This window comes from Dermacentor andersoni, chromosome 5 (genome assembly GCF_023375885.2).
Source record: "Dermacentor andersoni chromosome 5, qqDerAnde1_hic_scaffold, whole genome shotgun sequence".
Lineage (NCBI taxonomy): Eukaryota > Metazoa > Arthropoda > Arachnida > Ixodida > Ixodidae > Dermacentor > Dermacentor andersoni.
In genome coordinates, this window is record NC_092818.1 from 56,968,044 (window position 1) to 56,989,804 (window position 21,761).

At 46.9% G+C, this 21,761-nt stretch overlaps 1 long non-coding RNA gene across 1 annotated transcript; it reads right to left on the reverse strand.

Annotated features, from left to right (window-relative positions):
- Positions 1-1,846: 1,846 nt before the first annotated feature.
- LOC129382091 (uncharacterized) lies at positions 1,847-3,637 on the reverse strand. The gene is made up of 2 exons (XR_011894614.1): positions 3,061-3,637; positions 1,847-2,639 (listed from the first exon to the last, which is right to left on the reverse strand). It is a non-coding gene; the product is annotated as an uncharacterized lncRNA (long non-coding RNA).
- Positions 3,638-21,761: the final 18,124 nt, after the last annotated feature.

The following is a 21,761-nucleotide window of genomic DNA, read 5'->3' on the forward strand; positions in this document are numbered from 1 at the left end:
ATGGGCGGAAAACAAAGCTTCACGGACGGTGGTCTTTTTAGTGCGATGTGGGGAATGAAATGAAAGAGTTGTTTGCTGCGTTCAGGCACAGATGAATGTTTCACTTCCTCCATCTTACGAACGACTTGTTTGTGCAAGGTGGCCGCTTACATCTTTGTTTCTTCTCGTTAAATTCTGGCCAGTGGCCGACTTGGTCAGATCGGTCGTCTTTGGGTGGCATTGCGGCCACTGGTCCCTGTGCTTTTTTGACTTGAACATGGAATTCGATGTCCTGACTAGAAGTCCTTCCTGGTCGCTAGTTGGGTAGGCACTTGTTATGCGAGGTAAGGCATTCTGCAATTTCTGCTTTTAATTGAGCCAGCGGTAGTACTTGTCTCCTCCTAAGCTGCTCCTGCACCGTCCTGTACAATACCCATGCTGTTACTACCGATAAGTCTAGCATAGGCGTAAAAATTCGAAAGTGCCATTTCTTCGACATCTGATATGTATGCAGTAAAGTCCAAACAGAGAGTCCAGCAGGTGGACACCACCCATGTGCCTGTTATGGACCTTTACTACACTGGGGCAATCAATTTCGCGAAACACCTTGGCGGAGGTAAACCAGCGCTTAGTCTTTTGGACTGGATCTCTCCCAACAAAGCTCGACAGAAATGTCACGGCGCGGTTATCGTACCAACGCACACACGATAACTCTACGTCATCTATCGCGCTTGTGAGTGCCTCTGAAGCACCACGTCCTTTACATTTCAGTTCCTTTTCGCTTTTCAGGCGGCTGTTTGGTAGACAATTCGCCCTCACTGTACCGATCGTCAAAATTACATCTTGTGATAGAGTGACCTGCAGCTTCGGGCTATTGAACAGATGGCAGCACGTTACCATATTTTGTATTTCAAGTTCATACTGTGCCAAATATGGCACACACCGATTTCTGTTTCTCTGCTGTAGTTGCAGGCACAATTGAGAAAACTAGTAACTGCCTTGAATTGGCGAGGCCAAAAATTATGCCAAAATAATTTTTCTGTTTCTGCGGTCGAACTTTTCAGAGAAAAAAAAAACAATTGCTCGTGTTTGCCCCCTCCGAGTTTCACGTCGCATCCCAAAATCTACTTCACCTCTGTTTTGCGTATCACTCAAGAGATGGCAGCACTTGCCCATAATAAGTGCGCATAACTACGAGATTTACTCTGACGGTATCACATTCTCAACTGGGAATCTCACACACGCAAAAAAGAATGGTAACCGGTATGTGCCAAATATGGGACGCCATGCAATAGAGGGTTAAAAGCGTTCGCTTTCCGCTACTCTTTCTATGTTCGTACTATAAGAGACTGGAATACTCTACCACCTGACACTGTCTGTATTTGTTCAAATGATGATTTCTTCCATGCTTTATGAATGTAATTTTGAGTGTTCATTTATATGAGTTGTACCCTCCCTGCTGTAATGCCTGAATGGCGAAGCAGGTACCCAATGAATAAATAAAGAAATGTTTCATTGTCATGATTCTGTTTATATTGTTGCACCTTGTTAAGCAGCAATTACGAGCATTATGTGAAATCATGCGTGCAAGAAATGCAATGTTGAAGCAACTCTTGAGTTTAAACAAAGCAGTAGTAAGCATGAGTGTCTGCTATTTAAAGAAATCCTGCTCCAATAAGTGCTTGACATGTCTCGTTTGTTGCTATACATTTCAATATGTGCTATACAGATTGCTGAACGACATTTCAGTTGCTGTGTAACTCATGCTGTTCTTGCGTGTCACACATGAACAAACATCTTCAGCTTTGGAACAATGCATACTGCACAGTAAAATAGGCATTGCAAAGCAATATTCAACAATGCAAGATTGGTTGCCATTCACCTTGGAAATAACCTTTATTTAAAGAAAATTCCCTGGCGAGAAAATATTCAAAAGCACAGTGAACAAAGCAAAGGAGTAACATAATGACACATGGTTATTTGTCACTGCATGTGTATCTGTCACGCTCAACATAGACAAATCATGTGCTTTTCACTACTGCAGTAGGCAGCATACTATGAATAGCCACATGTGAGCACACGCAATGTGTTATGTTGAAGTGCACGGCCTATTTACTTTCATGAAAAGAAAAATAAAACATGTTACACCAGCACATGTCTCCGCCTCATTTGCCAGCGAATGCGCCGGCGCACACTTTGCAGGTAGGCAATGCGCAAATTTCTGGGCAGCCGAAACACACCAACTATGGATTCACGCACTGCACGGCCTCTTTGAAACAAAGCTCGAGAAGGCTGTACAGGGTGCGCCTGCGGTGGCACCTGTATTTGAAGCGGCACTTGTGCCTGGGCTGGCTCCTGTGCGCTGTCGTCATGTGCACCGTCGTCATCTGGGTCGTCTGGCAGAGGCACGCCTGCTGCAAGGCAGAGGTTATGCAGCGCTGCACAAGCTGCAACAATAGTGGCTGCTTTCTGAGGCGAGTAGTGGAGCACCCGATACCTCTGCAGGCATTGGAAGCGGCTCTTGACGACTCCTATGCACCGCTCAACGGCATTTCGCATTGATGCGTGTGCCTCATTATAGCGCCCCTCTGCCGTGAGGCGATTTGGGTGACCAGGCACAGGAGTCATGATCCATGGCTCTAGCGGGTACCCAGAGTCCCCTGTAAAGTGTTGCATGTCAGTGAACGAACGTGGATACATTAAGGCACAATGCAAGAACACAGTCTACGCCAGGGCCCTTTTACCACAGCAGCGGGTCTTGGATTTATTGTTGCAATATCTATCAAACATTGACCTTCCCAGAAAGTTGTAAAGAAAGTTCGACTCATTTTAAAGAAAAGCCCAATTTCACCTGTTGTCTTGGCTGCAAATCTCATTCTCGGGTTAAGTTGGACATGTAATATTCATTTCATACTCGTGGTTTTCTGCTCCGTTCATCCCATTTGCCCCTCCATAAATGTACATCCTCCACTAAAACTAATTAGCTCTTCTCTCTTCAGAAGTGTTATTTTATAAAACACTTCTAAGGTCTACTCTTGAATATGCTGCCAGTATCTGGGATCCTTACTCTACCTTTCGTACCTCTTCTCGTGAAGGTACCCGAACTCGAGCTACCCGTCTGATCCTTTCTAATCACTCCAGCACCACATGTCGCTGCAACAAAAAAAACTGCAGACATTGTGACACAAAGAAAAATAGCGCAACTTGCACTATTCTACAATATATACTACACCGATCACTAACGTCGATGCCGAAAGTTTCACGCACACGCTTATTCCTTCGTTCCAAGGACAGTGACCAGGAACCAGCTACCCAAGTCCATTGCCACCAACCCTTTTCCATCATACTTGAAAACTGCCATTTCGACGTGTTCTGTAGAATTACACCCCTGCCTGTAACGCTCCACGTGGCATTCAGTGTATTGAAATTAATAAGTAAATAAACAGAATAACATGTCAGCTGTTGTATACATGCTGGTAAAAATATCTGCCTTCTAAGAGAGACATGTTTCTCTCGATAGTCGCTGCAGGTTCATTAGGTACTGCTGCATTCACAACACATTTCTAGCAAATCACGCTTTCTTAAAGCTTGCTAGGATGCAAAACTATTTGACTGTGTATGTTTTACATGTGGAAGAAGCACTGCTACTTTAGGTGCACTTACCCAGCAAGACTTCTCCATGAAGTAACAGGCCACGAGTGAGGCGGCGGCGAAATGCAGAATGCCTCTAAATGAAAGAATCGTGGCACGATCCTGGAAACCGTGGGTCAATTGCCAGGATATTCAGCTTCGCATCACACACCTCGTAAGGGAAAGCAAAGAGAAGGTGTCAATGCCACTGCAACCAATATCTGGCACAAACTTTTGCTTACAACACTACTTGCCAATCAGTTACTGTTCAGTCAGCCAACACAATTACAGAAAAGGAGATACCAACATACGCAGTAGGCAGTTGAACTAATGATCAGCATGACAACAATGTCATCTTAACCTACAAATGCAATGTTGGCATGTGTACATGTGCTCATGTATGGCGTGCGGTCACAACACAATGTGCAAAATAATTCCTTTGGTTTCTTCCGTCCATATTGTACAAGATTCTGCTAGAGAGTGCCACCTGTCTTTTTTTTTCCAGACAAAGTGCCTATTACAAGCGAAAGAACGCCGAATGGGCAGCATGTGCCGTATTAACAGCTAGAGCAAATGGGTGTCCACACATTCTCATTCTCCCTCACACCATTTTCATTGATGGGATGCTCCTTTTCACGTTTACAGTCTGTTGGCCACAATGCTTTAGTTTTACGTCGAATAAGAATCACAAGGGCTCGTCTTCTGTTAGGATCGCTCGCAGACGAAGACTCCCTTCACTGCTACGGCGTCTATTCCGGTTTAAGTCGCGCGTAATGTGTTTACATTGTAGCATCGAAAAGGCTATTCAACTGTGATTGGAGAGCACTGAAAAAGTGCGGCCGTGTTCTATGCAAAGATCAAAGTCGTCATTACACATACAACACAAACGCTACTTTCTCTCATAGGAACGCAAGTATTACCGGCAATTGATGAAAAATAACGAAACGAAGTTTTTTACAACGTGCACTCGCGCAATCACATATCGAAAATATTTGTCAATGAACAATACTCACGACCATGCAGTTGAGGGCGTAATACCCTTTACGGCTCCAGTACGATTCCGTTTCGCCGGGGCCGAGCTTCTTAGGGCGAACGATGGCTATCAGACTCCCGTCCACACATCCTCGAACTCCTGGAATTTTTCCACGGCTAAGAAAGCCTTCCTTGACGGCGGCTTTCTGTTGCGCCGTGGATGGGAATCTAACCCATCTTTTTTCTTTGCCCACAACCGTAATGGCCTTGGCGACGGCTGTAATGTTCCGGCTGACCGAAGGCTGCGACAGTGCAATCGCTTCTTCATTCCCGACGCACTGTTGAAAGCTCCCGGTGGCAAAAAACCGCAGCGCGCACAGCACTTTCATCGTAGCGTCGACACCACGAAATCTTTGAGGTCCGAGATGTCCTTCCAGCTCATCGCAAAGACGTCACACTATGTCTTTGGAGAGCCTAAAATGCCTTCGAAACTCTTCTTCGGCCATGCCGAACGCGTCGCGTCGTTGTCTTTCGGCACTCGCCAGCAACACAACCAAAGGAGCCGCCATTGCCGTCTCTGTCTCGTCTCTGTCTCGTCTCGTCAAGGTGCCGGCTCGTCAGCTGGCGCGAGATTAGCCGGCAGCCACGGTTGCCCTAGCAACCCTCGACATCATGCTCGCCCCCGCGCGCGACCCTCGAGAGAACCACTTCTCCGCGGTTCCTCTCCTAGCAGGGAACCGGTTCCTTTCCAGAAGATTGGCAACCTGTGTGACGTCATCAAAATTTGTCGTCCCGCCCACCAGGGATGACGACAACGAAGCGCCGACCAATGGCAACAGCCAAAAGGAACCGGTTCCAAAATGAACCGCTACAGAATACGGCCCCAGTACGCCTCAAACGGCAACCCGCCGCGCTAGATAAACATGCTTACTGAGGTACTTTTGACGGTGATAGGCGATAAGGCGAGCCCGTCGGCGGCTGTGTTCTTTGCCGACGTCGTCACCACACCTCTGTTCATTTGTGCTGTGTATTCGTGTACATTCACCACAAGGAAGCTGTGACTAATCGGTTGGCCATTCTCCGCAAATCCCAAAGAGGCGAAATATAATTTGCAGTAAGGCGCAACTTAAATCAAGGCGCACTTAACTGCTACGGCACAAAAGGTGATCACGCTAACCGAATGGTTTACGATGAGCCACTACGGCTTAAAAAAAATTCTGATGTCCTACGTGCCAAACCAACGATCTGATTATGAGGCAGGTCGTAGTTGGGGACTCCGTATTATTTTGACTTCCTGGAAAATCTTTACGCGCATACAATGCACAATGCACGAGCGTTTTTTGCATTCCGCTCCTTTGGAATGCGGCCGCTGCAGGGATCGTATCCACGACCTCGAGCCACAAATTGCCACGGCGGCCGCCATAGTTACGAAATGCGTAAGCGTGAAGTGCAAGACTGCTTTTCGGTACGAGTGTGGTAGAAGCGTAGCACATCTGCACACCTGCTGCACAATTATTTGTCGCGGTTCTCCTAAGCGCGCAGTGCCAGCCTAAATACCTTGAAAGGCAGCGCGCCTCTCACGTATCGGAACGCGGTAACAAGCGCTTAGAAGGCCCACGTGAGCCCCTGCGAACGTTGGAAGTGTGGCCACTGTACAAAATTATCTCTGCGCAGAGAAGCCGATCATTATGTTCCAATTCTGTTCTCTCATACAAATTAAGGAAACGTTATTAGACAGGAACAAATGAAGCAATGCAATATTACGCACGTGCGGCGCCGCTGCCTCTTCGCCTACCATTGTCTCAAACAAAGTGACGGCGGCAGTGAGAGTTAGTATCGCGCGCTTTTGCACCGGGGCATGCGGTTTGCTTGAAGAAAGTGAACGGTGTGCTTAACATATCACGCTTGTCAATGTCAAAATAGAAAAAAAAAGGCTACGTGCTCAAGAAAACGAAATTACCTATCTGCAGAAGTTCGGCTGCGACTGTTTCGGGGTGCCTTCTCTCCAACAGGCATCATGACCTCTGCCGCGCAACCAGGCTCACACATCAGTCGAAGACTAGTAGCTGGGTAAGCCACGGACTTCAATGGATAAACGTCCCACTTATCGTCGTTAAAGCATTTCACTAAAATGTGCATCATGATGTCCGAAGAGAAAAAAAATACTTTCATCAAAAAGCACGAGGCGTGAACCACCGCACAACTGCATGCAACCAAGTAACTGAGTCCGAAAGCCGTTCACAGCTTCACTATCGTATTGAGTTATAAAAACCTTTCAAACACAAAATAAGGGCACTAAAAACCGCTAACTAATTAGCAATAATTTTTCATCCACTAACCTTCATAAATGTTTAAGAACAACCTAATTTGTAGCATAAACAATCAATACCACGACCAAGAATGGCGACTACGAAACTAGCGGTAACCATGTGTACTGTTGCAAAAGTGTGCGCAAAACGAAGCTACAACGGTTGCAACCGCGTGCGCGCTCACACACACACGCACACCCGAACGCTACCTCGACGTTTGTAGCGCTACCTAGAAATAAAAATTACTACTAATTTTGCTATTTTTACAAAAGTAACGCTTCTGAAATAGTTTGTAGCGACTTGGCAGATGACGAGGTGACAAGTAAGGTATGAAAGGAGTCCCTTACCTGTATTTCATTCATTTTCTTTGGTGTTGTTCTATTTAACTGAACGTACGAGGCCTGCAGGCTTAGGAGGTGAGTGGACGACAATTCGGCGAGGCTCAAATAGATCGCGTGCTTCTTGTAAGGCGAGAGTCGGGAGCAGCCGCAGATACAGCGATTAGCTGTGATACTGTTGCGGCTGTTGTTGAATCCGAAGCTCTTTGAAGTCTGGTTATAGCGGCTGCGCGCTGCGATCTCAAAGCGCGTTCGTTCTTTGATCTCTAGTACCACGGACATTGGATAAAAAAAAACTATATTTGCTTTACGGACAGAGGGTACGTCGCAGGAAATTCGAAGACCTCACACGTGTATGTTTGTAGCGTGTGCGCGCTTGCATCCTGCGGTTCCCACAGCGCGTCCGGTGCTCGAAGGTAGCGTCGTCACGTGTCGGCGCCTGTCTTGTCGCCGACCGCGCTGCCACCGTGTCCACTTTTCGGCAACTGCACATGCGCGAAGTCACCGTGTTTGCAAGTGAATTTCGCATTCTTCTGCTCCCCGAAACGTGCTCATTTTGGATCGTACCAATGGCTATGTCATGTAGTGTATGTTAAAACGACGATGGCATTTGTACACAAGAGAAGAAATAAATCGTTAATTTGGGCGGTCCTGAATCTAATCTAATGTTGCAGTTTTTACGCAGCGAAAACGGCTACAAAAGTGGGGCGGTCCCGGAGATAGGAGCTTCAAAGCGCCAGCTGTAGCGACAGCACGAGGCAGTGGCACGCGGTGCACACGCCAAGCATTTCAGAGCTGACTGGCTTTCGAATGAGAGGAGGATGCGCGCGCTCGTGGCCTATTGGTTAGAGTACCAGGCCTTCACCCATCGGTCCACCCATTCCACCCCATCGGTCACACATTATTTTTCTTTAATGAAATCGAGGCGAAAGAAGAACCTACCTGCCGCAAAGTGACAGGAATGAGGTTGGAATGCTTCACAATACATTTTTGGAATTTGATCATATGCGAATCCTAATTGTTGTGTACTGGACTCAATTGCTACACAACAAAAAAACGAGAAAAATCAACACAGACTTCCCAATAAATTATTTATTGAGAACCCTCAACGGTAATGTTGTTGTGCAAGGGTTGAGTGAAGTCAATTGCTCTTGAAAATGTGTTCAAGTCCGTTGTTTCAACAATTGCCCAAGAATATATCAATGGTTAATCAACAGTCATTTTTGTACCCGTAGCGACTCCACTGTCGGTATTCTATTGCCGCAATGCCTTTGTCCTGCACCGCTGTCGCCATTGTGGCTTCATTATTCCGATTGCGCCATTCTATTCCGTCATGCCACCATCGAAACCCTCTGTTCTTCATTCTAGCGTCATCATACCACTGTCATGCAGGGACCACGATAACGTAAAAGATAGTGTAGCATCGTGATTTGAATTGTGATCCAGTCGTCGTAATTCCAGTTCCGGCATTTTCTTCCGTTTTCAGTTTCATCATTGTCTCCAGTTATTTCTGTCGCGACACCATCGTCGTTATACCATCGGCATCACGTTGTGGAACGCCATCATCGTCATACCATCGTCATCACTCCATCGTCGTCAACTCATGGTCGTCTTGCCGGTGTATTGGTTCCGTCCTCGTTCTGCCAATGTCGCCCTTACGTCGCCGTCTTGTTCGGAAATGAGTGGACTCATTACAGCAGCATGCGTGCAGCGTACGTAGATACCTAGAAAGACGAGATATTCATTTGCAGCAGTCCGAGTGATAGTAACGACGTTAGAAGAACTCAGGCTGATCATAGAACAGCCAGTGGACGAAACTAATCTGCAGTAGAAGGCTAGGATGTGCGCGACTCGAAAGCCAGCATAAATTTGCATATCTATTAGACACGATACTGATTGGCTCCGTAGCAGCCGTATTGCCAAACCGCGGGAACGTGGGTACAAAACGCTTATTCCTAAATGTGTTTCAATTATGGGCTGAAACCTAGACAAACAAAACTGTTTAATCGGTGCTTCATCGCTACGGCATCAGGAAGCTGCGCCAAATTTTACAATCGATGATTATCTCTTCATCAAAAGATTAGGTTTCACGTAATTTCAGCCCCTTTCCTCCACTCCTGAGAGAGAAAACAAGTAAAACATTACAAGAAGAACCGGAACAATTTATTTCTCATTGCAAGAAAGTGGTGGGAGTTTCGAACCAATAGCGAAATAAGTTCATTTGACAGGCGTTTGAGCACCCCTTTACATGGGAGTTCGATATAAAAAAAGCCCAGTTTTAACTTACTATTCAAGTAACGCGCGCTCAGAGGGGCATATACAGAAAATACACGCTGGCTTCAACAAAGGATATTCTAAAACAAATCACGTTCATGTCATAACTCAAGAAATTGAGAAATGTGCAGAGTACAATGAACCTTTCTTTATGGCTATCACATATTATTAAAAGGCATTTAATTCGGTGGACGTACCAGCAGTGAAAGACGCATTGCGCATTCAAGGAGTACAGGATGTACAGGAGGTCTTGGCAAAGATCTAGATTCTAGAGACACCTCAGTTCTGTACAATTAATCTTGAAAATTTCCTATCAACAAAGGCGTCACGCAAGGAGGCACAACATCGCCAATGGTATTTACAGCATGCTAAGAAGTAATGAAACTATCAGACAGGGAAGGCTTAGGAGTGAAGATCAGCGGCGAATATCTCAGCAACGTTCGGTTTGGAGGTGAAGTTGTCTTGTTCAGCAACACTGGGAACGAATTAAACCAAAAGATTCAGGACTTCAAGCAAGAAAGCGTAAGAGTGGCACTGAAGAATAATATGCAGAATTCAAATGGTTATATTGAATAGAATTCCAAGAGAACAATAATTCATGATCGCCAGTCTATATCTACAGTCTCTGCAAGAGTATTTTTATCTAGATCAATACCTAACTGATGTCCTTGATCAAGAGAAGCAAATATACAGCAGAATGAAAACGGGCAAGCGAGAAAGCGACATTTATTGCAAAAGTTTGGCTTGGAATTCACTACTGTAGTTGAAAAGAAACGTGAACAGAACATTCATGTGATCCTACCGATGCTAGCATATGGGGCAGAAACAAAGAAGCTTAAGAACCACTGAAGGACCGCGCAAAGAGCCATGGAACGAAAAATATTAACCGTAACGTTAGGAGACAGGAAGAGACCGGTGTAGATTGGATAGGATGCGGAGATAGTAGTTTTCTAGTCGTATTTATTTAAATGTGACAAGGCAGCAGCCTAGCACAGCGAATCCTAGCTCACTTGCAATCACAGCGCGGGTCATCGTCCTCACCTTCGAGATGTTTCTGAAAACATGACGCACATCTGTTTCATTACATAGATCACAGTAAGAGAAAAAAAGATATCGTTGATCCCTGTTTCATACCAATCGGCAGAACACGAAACAGAAACGTGTCTTCGCAGAAGCAGTTGCATGTCGGCTTCGTGAACTCACGGTCTGCGGCCGCGAAAGGAGCACAGTTTGCGGGTCGCCGACTGTGTTACAGGTTTGATTGCCGCGCGGCCTTCTGTTGGAGAGCGGCTTCACGCTGCCGAGTCGCTTTGGCGAAGGTACGAGAATTTCGGTCCGGCTTTGTAGTGTCTAGGGCAGCCAGTTGAGCGACGACGCGCTCAACTTCCGGAATGCGAGTGGCAGGGTTTGCAACAGGCGCCGCGAACCCGCAAATGGGTTCCGTTTCACGCTGGCGTGTTCCTCGCGGGTACAAAGCGAGATTCGCCCGTCGACGCCAGTGCCTTTCTGCGCCGCTTAGTGCAGCAGTGTTATTAGTTATTGCCGCCGCATGCGATGCTGTAGGCAGCGTGTAACTGATGGCTGTTGAAGCGGCACCCCGTAGGCGACGAGGCGCCACAGGCTAATCGGACGCGAGTCACAAACCATGTGCGGCAACTGCGTCATCATCACAGCAGATGGCCTAACACCGCCTACGAGAGGCTACACCGAGTTCAAGACTCTGCTGCGCTGAGACTACAGAAGCAATCTATAGTGTCCATGATGCAGTACTTCACCACTCCTAGTTGGTGGCGCCATCCCTGTCAAAAAGGAGCATGTTAAGGCAAAAGCTTTTAATGGTTGATACTCGCGGCCACGGCTACGGTGGCATACCATGGCGGCGTTCGTTCGCAGAACATGTCACTCTCCGCTAGGAGGTGCTCGTCACGTCATCGGGGTAAGGTCCCTCTATAATTTCCAAGGTAGCGCCATCTGCCGCGCGCGCCACCTAGGAAGTTCCTGTAGCAGACGGCGCCCACGCTAAACCGCGGCGCCGCGGCATTCGTGAGGTGAAAAAAATATCTGCATACGCGCGGAAATAAAACCTTCTGGAGCCTGACTGTGGTGAAAAACGAAAGAAGGACCCGAACTGCTAAATTTAGTCCTTTAATTTCAAATAAGTGCTCCAAGAAAATAGCTCAAGAGAGCGTAATGAGGGCTTGATCGCCTCGATTCCGCGTGTTTACATTTCGTTCGTTTGCGCTCAATCGCCGCGCGAGCCTTGGTTATTGCTTACGCTTAATCCCGTATGCTCTGTGAAATCTTTTGCATGTAAGTGTGCTGCGTACACATAGCGGTTGCATTGAACGAAGAAGTCATGTAAAAATGAAGGCTGACAGTCGCTTGGACCGGAAAACTTTCGACATAACGTCGCTCAAACGTGGGATTCTCTAAGCGCGCGACCCTCACGGCAACTAAACATCATCCTGTGTGTTTGTGGAAACGAGTGCGCCAACAGTCTTCTTGTCGCTGATTGTGTCTGTCGTGTAGCGATTACACGACGACTGCTGTGTCTTGTGGTTCAATGCTACGAGCCAGTGCAACTGTGGTGACATGATGAAGAGGTGGTATGGATCGTGTCAGCGTGTCTCCTCGATCGTGTTCGGGCTGCCAGCGCGATCTGATCTCGCGGCACCCAGCTATTACTGACCCAGCTATTACTGCACTGTGTTTTGCTGGCAATCCGCGTATCGCTTGTGGCGTTTTTCTTATGTTCATTTGCAGTTGTGTGTTTTTCATCAGTAAAATGGCATTGCCGATTACTGAAACATCTTCGAGTGTAAGGGAAACTTGGAAGGAACGAGCTCGCAGCTGTATGTAATGTACTTTGATATACTGTATTACGCTTTATTATTTGACGGCCAGTAGCTGTGGCTATGCAGTATTCGTTTTTAAAAACAGAGTAATGCAGGCACTTAGCAATATATTTATTCACATATGCAATGCACAAAATACGATTAGGATATTGGAAATTACATTTTGGACATGTTGTAAAGCGCAGTTAACAAGGCGCGCACAAACACAGGAAAGTGTAAAAGTAGAATTCGCTGCTGAATTTTATTTTTTATCGCACGTAACATAATGCGGATACTTGTCAGCGAGTTAATGCGTTTCTGCCCCACTATTTACTTGCATGCTAGGTCATACTGCACGTGCTAAGTCAACGGGCTCGTAATGCACTAAAATCACATTCAATCAAGTCAACATTCAATCTAAGTCAACATTCAATCTCCACAAACTTCGGCCGTCAACATTCATGCGTGCGAATGAAATAATACTGCAGCTCTGCGCACACAGGTGTATACTTTCTCTCGCACCTTCGTATCGCTCTACGTTACTTTCCTCGCGTAGTCGTGCTGTTACCGACGGTTCAAAGTCCGTCCGTGCAATTCTGTGTAACCATACTTTTCGTCTGGTTAGGTTCTGGTTGCCGCGCGCGATGCAAAATAACTTCTTGCCATCCTTCGTCCGGTTTCGGCACCCAACTGCACAGCAACAAGGCATTTCGGACCTCCCGGAACGAAATTATCGCAGCGATGTGCAAAGCACAACAGGCGAAACGCGCGCTCTTTGCCCGGCGCGCAGGAACTTTCATGGCGGCAAAGGGGCGGAGCAAGGTCACATGTCACCGATCAGCCTATCGCAGGCGCTGTCGGCTGGATCAAAGCCTGGCGGTACTTTTAAATGATTGAGGGACTTTACATTGGGGTGGCGCGCGTACTGCGCATGCGTCCAGTAGATGGCGCCACCCTCACCCTCCAAAACAGCGTCATGGTGTCGGGAGACGCTACTCGCTAGCCGAGTCAGTCGGATGCCTCCGAAGCGCACTCCCCTTTCTCCACCAACCAAGCGCGCGTTTCACATGAGCTTTTAGATTATAAGAAATGCAGAAAATGCATTATACCGGGTGCCCCTGCGAAATTGAACCAAAATTTTAAAAAGGAAGAGCTGTAGAAAAATCTTACCGACTGCATAGTAGCGGCTGTCCTGTGTACGTAGAGCCAGTAATTTTTTAACACGAAGTGTTAAGTAATTGTTTTTGATTAGTCAACTTTTTAATTATTGCGTGAATCGCGAACATGTCATTTACGAAGTTGTAGGGCACCTTACTAAGCTCCGAATCAAGCATTTATTTCGTGCTGAAGTGTGCCTGTTTATTTTTTGCAAGAAATACCGAAAGCGCGCTAAATACGCAAAATGTGAAATAGATTCGCGCTCACGCGCCCCTACTCCAGTTCCTCCAAGCAATCTTTGAAATATATACGGCTGCATTCGCTTATTGCCGCATCGTACGAGGCTTCGGTATGTACAATGGCTTGAGAGGTTTCGCGACCTAACTAGGATGGTGCAATGAGCGTCGGCATCTGCGGACGCAAGAACGTTGTGCTCAATTATGTGGCACTCGGCATAGCTTTAAACTTCGCATACCATGAAACAAACCTACAAAAAAAATCAGCCAATGTTAGAAAAACAGTGCTCAAAACGCAAGAAAGGCAGCTCTCAGAAGAACAAAAAAGACCTACTCAGGAGTTTATTTCAATAAAAAAGAACCAAAAGCAAGTGAGGCGTCTCAGCCGCCCACAAAGAAACATCCAAAGGTGCAGCTGGTTAACCATTTACACTTCCTGTCTCTTGAACGCCGGAAAAGAGGCAAAACAAAGTAGCGTTTTACGTATTTATATCTTTGTCACCAGCTCGTTTTATTGACGAATAGGGTGACATCAGGAAGGCGCTTTAAACAGTCCCGTTTTACACCAATTTTGAGCGTTTATTTTCCATTGCGCCTTATAACACGTGATCAAACAGGTCACCGTCTGTAGCAATACAGTACTTGCTTCTTTCCGACACCGACGCTGTTGCAAGTCTGACCAATGACGTTGGAATCTGGCGGTAGACGCTGCTTATTTTGCCTTTAGGGCGTCTGGTGTGGTAGTTTTGCTACTATGCACGCAATCTTTCACGTAGCCTCACAAAAAGTCCAGCGGCGTCATGTCCGTCTACCTTGCTGGCCAGGGTACACGTACGTGCCGGTCAATCCACTGTCCAGGATAGAGCTTGTCGAGCCACATTCGAGACTGACTAATATCATGAGCAGGAGCCCCATGGCGTTGAAACCAGATATTCCGAAGGTGCGCAAATGGAACGTTGCAACGGACAACGTTCACGGGGCCCTCGAGGATGTCATTAACGTACTGTTACGCGGTTAAGTGTTGTCAAAAAAGATGGGTCTGATGATGTTGCCATCAAAAATACCACTCCACACATCACACGACCACTGATATTGACATTGTGTTTGCGCCAGCCAGTGAGGATTCCTATTACTCAAGTATTGCGCGTTGTTAAGGTTAACTTCTGCGTTTATGGAGAAATTAGCCTCATCCGTCCAAAACCCGCGAATGAGAAAGTTCAGTTCTTCTTCACATTTTCTGAAAATCCATTTGCTAATGTCAAGTCTGTGTTCAAAATCTCGGTGATCAAGTTCTTCATGAAGGTGTACAAGGTACGGGTACATTATTTATTTTTCTTTATTTTATTTAAAGATACCTTACAGGCTCCTAGAGGCATTGTGTAACGGGGGAGAGTACACTCAAAGACTATACAATAATTAAACACATATGCGAATACATATACAAAAAATACACTTTAGGAATGCACTAACATACGATAATGTGTTGTTAAAATTGTACAAAGGACAAACCGAATGATTTTGAATGCGAGGGGTCAGTCAACAAGAAACTTTCGCAAGGAATAAGAACTGCTACCCTCTTTGTTTCTTGAAGGCCGGAAAAGATGCAAAACAAAGCACTTTTTTACCTATTTCGATCTTTGTCACAAGCTCTTTTTATGCAAGAATAGGGTGACATTATCACATTTTTTTAATAAGGTTACCTTATGCGTTTCTGGAGAAATTAGCCTCATCCGTCCAGAGCACGGGAATGAGAAAGTCTGGTTCTTCTTCACTTTTCGTGACAATACAATTGGCAAAGTCAAGTCCGCGTTCAAAATCTCTGTCTTCAAGTTTTTTATGAAGATGTGCATGGTGCGGGTGCATATGGCGTTTTTTTAGATATCCTCCACACTGAGGATCTTGAGGTTGCGGCCTCCGCCCTGATGTTGAGCACACCACCCTGTGGGTTACCAGCAAAGAATGCCAAAACATCCGTTTCCGCTTCTTGAACTACCGTCGCAGTCATGTGTCGCTTTCTTGTTAAGCTACCTGGGCTGACCGCCAGCATCTCTGTGATTGTTCGGTTGAGACATTCCGTAAGACCGTTCGTTTGTGGGTGGTAGGCTGCAGACAGCTTGTGCTCAGTGGCACAAGAGCGGAGGAGATCGTCGAAAACTCGAGACAAGGACGAGCGACCACGGTCTGTAACTATCAAAGTGCACCGTGGTGAATGACCTCGTGGAGAAGAAAATCGGCTACGCTTGTTGCGCAACTAACCGGCAACGCCTTTGTTATCGCGTAGCGTGTCGCGTAATCAGTAGCGACGGCGATCGTCGGAAAAGGGCCATGCAGGTCAAGCCCTCCACGACAGAATTTCGATTAGATGGTGTCGTCCGACAAGTGGCAGGGGAGGTTTCTCCCGGTGCTAACAGAATTTGAAAGTTGCGACATAACGATGCATGGTGCGGTAAAGACGCGGCTAGAAGAACCGGTTTCGTACGCAGTCGTATGTACGCAAAACTACAAGGTGTCCCGCCCTCTGTGCTTCGTGAAGTAGTTCCAGAGCGACGCATCGCAGATAACGAGGAAACACAAGGAGCAACTGAGGGCCGTGAGGGTTGATATTGCGGTGGTAGAGGATGCTGTCACGCAGCACGAAAGTGCGGCACCTGGCGTCAGTGCTACCAGATTGCACTTCGGCTATGATGGACTATAATAATTCGTCGCGTTGTTGTTCAGCGCGCATGTTGGTCATGTCAGTAAAAGCCATCACGCAGGTCACCGGGTCATGCGCAGCAGGATCAGGGGGATCCGCGGCGGGACCAGAGAGGCAGTCAGCGTTCTTGTGCAGACGTCCAGGCTTGTAGTTGACAACAAACGAAAATTCCTGGAGCCACAAAGCCCAGCGACCAAGCCGTCCCGTCGGGCCCCGGAGGAAAGACAGCCAGCAGAGTGCGTAGTGGTCTGTAACGACCGAAAACGTGCGGCCGTACAAATATGGCCGGAACGTGGCGACAGCCCGAACTAATGCCAAGCACTCCCGCTCGCTAATTCAGTAATTTTTTCTCGGCAGGCGAAAGCAGGCTGCTGGCGTGGGCTATCACGCACTCTGTACCGTTCTGTTGTTATGCGAGAACAGTGCCGATGGCGTGGCCGCTTGCATCAGTATGAACTTCGATCGGTGCAGATGGATAAAACTGGGAAAAGTATGGCAGGGGTGTGCAGAAATCCGATGAGAGCGGCCAACGCCTGAGCCTGCTCCGGGCCCCATGAGATTGGTGTGCTCTTCTTTAGAAGATCTGTCAAAGGCTGAGCAACGCCGGCGAAGTTTTTGACGAAACGGCGAAAGTGAGAGCACAGGTCGATGAAGCAGCGCACGTCAGAAGCAGAACGTGGCACAGAGAAACTGCATATGGCGCGAACTTTTTCAGGATTTGGTTGGACACCGGATGCGTCAAAGACGTGTCCCAACACGGTAATCTGACGGCGCCCGAATTGACACTTCGTGCAGTGCAGTTGGAGGCCATTTTTTTCGGAAGCCGGCAAGAAAGGCAGTGAGTCGGGTAAAGTGACTGCCGAACGTGGGAGAAAAACAATAACGTCGTGAAGGTAACAGAGACAGGTGGTCCATTTGTAGCCTCGCAGAAGAGAGTCCATCCTACGCTCAAATGTCGCAGGAGCATTGCATAGGCCAAAAGACATGGCTTTGAACTGATATAGGCTATCCGGCGTGATGAAGGCCGTTTCTCGCGGTTCATTTCATCAACTGAAACCTGCCAGTAGCTGGATGGACGATCGATGGAGGAGAAGTATTTATCTCCGTGCAAGCTGTCCAAGGCGTAATCTATGCGTGGTAGTGGGTAGACGTCTTTTCGCGTGGTCTGGTTTAAGTGGCGATAATCGACACAAAAACGCCTGGTACCATCTTTCATTCACAAGGATGACAGGCGAAGCGCAAGGACTGGCTGATGGCTCGATGACCCCCGTGCGGAGAATTTTGTCCACTCCTGATTGGATGACTCAACGTTCAGCATGCGATACACGATAAGGACGCCGACGAATAGGATTCGTGTCTCCATGTTCATACAGTGCTGAAAAACAGATGTTTGACCTAAAGGCCTGTCACCGAAATCAAAGATGTGATTGTACGATTCGAGTAGGAGACGTATGTCCGTAGCCTATGAAGAGGTGCGGTTAGGTGCAATCATTTTCGTGATGTCATCCGCTAAGGAACCAGAGATTTGAGTTGCAATTGGCGCTATTAAACCACTCTCGGCATTCACAATCTAAATGTCAAATTTGGAACCACTAGAAACACTGGCCACGAACATGCCGGCCGCAGTCACTTGAGGGCACAGGCTGAAATTGAGAAGCGGTAGAACGACGTCATTATTGGTAATCGTGACCAGAGTATGCGGAAAAGAAACGTTCCGGTTCAAAAGCACGTTGATAATGGGAGGAAGCACATATTCATCGTCAGGAACCTGTGGCCGGGTGGTGACAGTGAAGTAAGTAACGGCTTCGGGTGACAGACGCACATCGTGAAGTGACTACAAGTGCGTTGGGGCGGTGCTTGGAGCATCGGATAATTGAGGCAGTTCTAACTGAAGAATGCTGTTCACGCAGTCGATGAGAGCAGAATGAGTGGATAAAAAGTCCAATCCAAGGATAACGTCGTTAGGGCAGTTGTCGATAACAGCAAAGAGAACAAGAACTAGGCCAGCCAGCTATACTTAAATGCGCAGTACACATTCGAAAAACAACCAGCACATCGCTGTCGGCCACACGAAGCATTCGGCCAGCTTCTGAGCTGAAGCCGTTTTTTCAACGTCTACGTAGGCTAGCACTCATCACAGATACGTGGGATCCAGTGTCTACGAGTGCTTGGACAGGTACGCTGTCCATTTTAACGTCAATTACACTTCTGCTTGTGGGCACAAACAGAGGGCTTGCTTCAATAGTAGGCAATGCAGCACCTCCTCCGAGGGCTGCATTTCTTAGTTTTCCGAAAGGGTGCGGCTAAAAGTCATCGGGAACGAAAGGTGACGTGGCTGCGGTCAACGGGAAGATGGGCGATGTGTTTGCGGCGAATGAGACTGGTGTCCGCGCAGCGATAGTGAGTGGCTGTACCCCGTGTTCCCAGGAGAGTTGCCGGCGGTGTTAGACTCGGCGGCGGGCCAATAAATTGCGGGCATGTACATCAAAACGGCTCAAGTTGGTCGGCGTACGAGGTGTTGAGGGCCACAAGTTGCGACAGCACCGGGCGACATGACCAATGCGGTGACACGTAAAACATGTCGGCTGGTCGTCCGCAGTTGTCCACTTACACGGGTTGCGATAACGTGGAGAGAAGCGTCGGGGTGGAGCGAAAAGGGTAGAAGGGCATTCGTTACCTCTGGGATTGGCGACAGCACACATATAATGTAAATGAATGTTTTAGTATTCCTGGCGAACGATGGCTTGTACGAGGGGAACTGAAAATGTGGTAGCCTCATGGCTACGCGAATAGAAGGCTGTGGGCGCCAACGCATCCAGTTCACTTCGAACGATTCCTACCAGGCCCTCCGATGGCGAGACATGCTGCTGTGCGGTCTCATCTTCACACGTCGAAGTTGCGGCAGTATTGCGAAGTCTGGCGAATGGTTGCAAGACGCGTCTGCTTTTGGCCTGCTGAAATTGTCGGCACTCTTTTGCACATAAGCAGAATAAACGCGTCGTCAGCAATGCGCTTAAGCACGTGCCCGACCTTCTCAGATTCTTCCATGTCGTGATCTGCTTCACGACACAGAGCCAGCACATCCTGGATATACGAGACATAGGACTCCCTCGGGAATGGGGCACGGGAGGCCAGTTCCTGCCTTGGGGCGACATTACGGCCGGCTGGTTTCCCAAACGGTTCTGTCAATTTCTCTTTGCATTGGTCCCAGCTGGTTAACTCCGTGGTTTTTGTAGCACACCTTTGCCGTGCCTCTTAGGTAGGAGAACAGGTTCGCTTGCATGAGCGTAGAGTCCCATTTGCTGATTCCACTCACGCTGTCGTACATGGCCACCAACTCATGAACGTCGGCCCAGGATCCTTGGGTTGCGCAATGACAACCGAAGGTGACTCCACGTAGCTGGTGACGGTGACGTAGGAGGCGGCAACGACGTTGATCCCACGCGCTCACCGTCATTCATGGTGGGGATGGTGGTGCGACGTCCATAGCGGACCTCCGTTTCCAGCCATGGTAGCCCGCACCTCTCACCAATATGTTACGGGGATGTTGGGAGTATAGAAAGACTGTATTTACGAAATATATACAAAATGAGTCAGAGTAGTTAAGATGCCTGACCACCAACATGAAGCAGCCAGCTTCCCGCGATCTTCTTCTGTTTCATCCTTCCGTAACAATATTGGAGATTCCATACGATTTACTTATTGCGGTTTTCGAATCGTATTCTGTTCGGTCTCAAAAATCACTATTCACTCACCCCTAGAAGTTAGCATTCGCTGGACCACGCGGTAGAGTTCTGGACACGTGGCAACAGAAAAATTGTTTTGCTTGACACCAACTTTATTGCATGTGAAAGGAAGCATTCAAATTTGTCGACTGTAGCAAGCAGAATTTTCAATGGACTAGTAAGTTGCTGAATTTTTATAAGAAGTGTTATAGATTGTAAAACAAACTTAAGCTTCGAGCTTACAGCCCTAGTAAGTAAGCGTTAATTAAACATATTACAACACAATAAACTGCTGCTATGAGGCCTTAAGAAAAGCTAAATTCATGTAGGCTATACCTTTAAGAAACAAAGCACCAATTTTAACAATAAGTCTTTTGCGGAGCTCTCGTAAACAGATATCGATTCGTAGGCCAAATTTCTGGCTTGAGATGCTCTAAGAGATGCCGTTTTGCGAAGTGCGATAGGGATTTGCCGGCAACAGTTAGGGATTTTTCAGTTCCATGCTTCCATCCTAAAGCAAATCAACATTCAGGGATGTTTATTAAAGGAGGCTCAGGTCCTAAAAAAATGCCGCTTAATACAGTTGTATAGATTTCGATTTCTCTCCTAAATGCAACAAGTTTCATTGAATACAGCCCATATATTGTCAATAAGCAGCACTTCGGCATTTGACAAGCCTTCGAATAGATAAACCGGTGTTGTCTCTGACTTAGTGCTTCCTCTTAACCACCGGCCCTTCCTCTCATCTATCTACCCGTGTACATCGTTTTACACAAAGCGGTACGCAGACACGTTCTTCCTAATTTATTGGGAAAACACCTCTTCATCTTGTATTCTCAGTAACATTTTTATACAATTCATGCGATACCGAGCATGCCGGTTATAAAAATCTTCCTCAAAACGTGGATATACTTACAACTTATTCCACGAACAAAAAATTGTAAATATGGAGATGGTATTTTGTATTTCTATTATATCTATCATGCCCGGAAAAACTACTAAAAACGTTATTATAAGTGGGCTTACAGAGGAAATCACTTGTCGCTATGAAAGTTTTTCAGAAAGTGACCAATACTTTATGTTTGTATAGAATTTCACTGCATATAAGACAAATGGCGCAATACTATAATTGATAGATGTCATGCAAGTATAAAACAGATGTACGATTGGGAAACGGCGAAAAGTTAGACTGGCACAGCGGCGATTTTCAAAGTTACTTTTAGCTGGTAAACTTTGGACAGCAAAATCAATAATGCTCAAGCACAATGATAGCGCAGAGCACAGTAAGTAATCGTCGAAAAATCTGCTCTATAGATCAAGCGTTTGGGCTCATTGCCAGGTAGCACACAAAGCATTCAAAACGTCGTATTAATCGATTCAACGTTTCCAACAGATTTGTAACCAAACTCCACGGATTAAATATGTCGCAAGCAAGATAGCTTAAAAACGAGGGGTGAATATGTTTCGAAAACGTTTTCATAAGGCTGGCCGTATCTGTGCTGGATTTTCCACGGCGCTGTTCATGGCTGGGGACTTCTCCATTTAACAAGCGGTTCTCGTCTTGCCAATTACTGCTGTATTCGCCCTGCATAAGCAGGAGTTCGGCTAGAA